This window comes from Clupea harengus, unplaced genomic scaffold (assembly GCF_900700415.2).
Source record: "Clupea harengus unplaced genomic scaffold, Ch_v2.0.2, whole genome shotgun sequence".
Classification (NCBI taxonomy): Eukaryota; Metazoa; Chordata; class Actinopteri; order Clupeiformes; family Clupeidae; genus Clupea; species Clupea harengus.
In genome coordinates, this window is record NW_024880034.1 from 5,001 (window position 1) to 7,500 (window position 2,500).

General features: G+C 41.6%; 1 long non-coding RNA gene across 1 annotated transcript in view; it reads right to left on the minus strand.

The window, feature by feature from the left end:
- Positions 1 to 760: 760 nt before the first annotated feature.
- LOC122131145 overlaps positions 761 to 2,500 on the minus strand; it is a 1,770-nt gene continuing 30 nt past the window's right edge. Inside the window, exons 1-3 of the long non-coding RNA XR_006152023.1 lie at positions 2,481 to 2,500; positions 1,258 to 1,297; positions 761 to 866 (exon numbers count right to left, since the gene is read on the minus strand). The exon at positions 2,481 to 2,500 is cut by the window's right edge and continues 30 nt beyond it. This is a non-coding gene — a long non-coding RNA (uncharacterized LOC122131145). The remainder of the gene's footprint in view (positions 867 to 1,257; positions 1,298 to 2,480) is intronic.

Genomic DNA, 2,500 nt, shown 5'->3' on the forward strand with positions numbered 1-2,500 from the left:
TTTTTGGGTCCAAAATTCTGAAGTCTGGGTATTTACCTATATTTTTTTTATTTTTTTATATGCATCTGTTTTCTAATGTCTTCTAAATCACTTTGGACAAATGCTAAATACTAGGGGTGGGAATCTCTTGGCACCTCACGATTCGATTCGATTCCGATTCAGAGGTCAACGATTCGATTCTAAACCGATTCTCGATTCTGAACCGATTCTCGATTCTAAACCGATTATCGATTATCAATTCTAAACCGATAAAACGATTATCGATGCATCTCAATTTTTAAAACATTTGAGTTTGCTACTTAGAGTCTCAAATCACTTCCTACTTTGTGTTTGATAAATCAACAGATCTATTTTTTTATTAGAGAAAAAGTTTTTCCTTGTCACAATTATGACTTTCTATGAACAATGCAATAATTGATGCAGCTTGCATTTCAACACAAAATGAATGTGTAAAAAAAAAAAAATAAATATTAATTTAAAAAAAAATAATTTTTTATTAAAAAAATCGATTATGAACTTTTCTGAATCGAGACAGAATCGTTCTAAAGAGAATCGAGAGAAATCGAAAAATCGATTTTTTTCCCCACCCCTACTAAATACTATAACAAAAAGCCATAACATGTACAAAATAAAATGTAAAAACAGTTCTGGAGAGAATACTGTCAGAAAAGCCTCAGTTCCCAGACCCTGGGCAGACCTGGCTGGCCTAGGCAGTGTGTAATTACTGGTGACAGTGCTGTGCTCTGGCTTTGGGTGTTACCTTGCCTCTGCGGATGGACATCTTGCGCAGGAAGCTGAACGTGCGGCCCAGAGCGCCTCCCATCAGCTCTTCCCTTTCCTCTTCCTCTGCCACATCACTGTCCACACTAACACAACACACAACACACACACGCATTTTAAAAAACGAACACAAACACAGACAGACACACGCACATACCATATAGTGCAACAAACTTTGTCTGTAGTCTTAGAGACCAAGACGTGACTCTGGCACTTTTTGATGTCGGTACACTATCTGGACACAACTTGTTTAAAGTATGACATTGAATGCTTTTGAGAAGGCTGTACTGGTTTTTAAATGGTTCAAACTCCATTTTCTAGTCATCAGACGCCACATTCTGACCAGATTTGCACAAGGTTGTGTCCAGGCATGTATTTTACAGTGATACACAGATCTGGCTGTATGAGACTGGCCAGTGTGAACTGGTATTCTAATTTAGTTGTCTCTTTAACAACAGCTCATATCAGTCAGTTTACCTTTGAGTGGAGCTTCCAGTTGGTGAGTACAGCATGCCATCTAGGACAAACATAACACAAAAACTTGAACCCATGTCAGAAAAGACAAACACTTCTATGCAGTGAGATTACTGTAATGAGCGGAGAGAGAGGTGACAATGAGTGGCCAGACAGAGGTCAAAGGTCAGGGACCATGTGTGTGTTTACTGGGGAATTGAGAAGGCCTACATGTAAACATACAGAACGGGGGGACATATGGAAGCTATAGGTAATGATGACTACCAGATGACTACAGTTCCTGTGTGGAGAGAGAATACACAAACAAACACAGACAGTACGGAAACATATTTAAACAACACAGATTCACACACGCAACACAACACGGATTCACACACGCAACACGGATTCACACACGCAACGCAATACGGATTCACCCCCACAACGCAACACAGATTCACACACGCAACGCAACACGGATTCACAAACGCAACACGGATTCACAAACGCAACGCAACACGGATTCACACACGCAGCGGACCATAGATTCACCCACGCAACGCAACATGGATTCACACAGGCAACGCAACAAGGATTCACACCTACAACACAACATAGATTCACCCACGCAACGCAACATGGATTCACACAGGCAACGCAACAAGGATTCACACCTACAACACAACATGGATTCACACACGCAACGCAACATGGATTCACACACGCAACGTTAGCATGGCTGGACTCACCCTCACTTACTGTACTGTCCCTGACAGCCCAGGGAGAACAGAGCAGAGAAGGGTGATATAGAGTGTGTGTGTGTGTGTGTGTGTGTGTGTGTGTGTGTGTGTGTGTGTGTGTGTGTGTGTGTGTGTGTATGTGTGTGTGTGTGTGTGTGTGTGTGTGTCTGTGTGTGTGTCTGTGTGTGTGTGTGTCTGTCTGTGTGTGTATGTGTGTGTGTGTGTGTGTGTGTGTCTGTAAATGTATGTGTATATGTACATACTCGAGTGTCTGAATGTGCATGTATGCTACATAGTTTTTTTTATGTCTATTTGATTGAATGAGTAAATCTATGTTTGTATTAGTAACTATCCTGGAAAATGTGTGTCCATGTCAGTGACCTTTAGTCATTTAGTCAAAGCCAAAGCGACGTACAAAAGAGAGAACAATCAAGCTACGAACAGTAGAGACCTAGTGACACTAGTGTGTGTGTGTGGGGTGTGCGTGTGTGTGTGTGTGTGTATTACCGTAGCACTGTGAGCGGGGT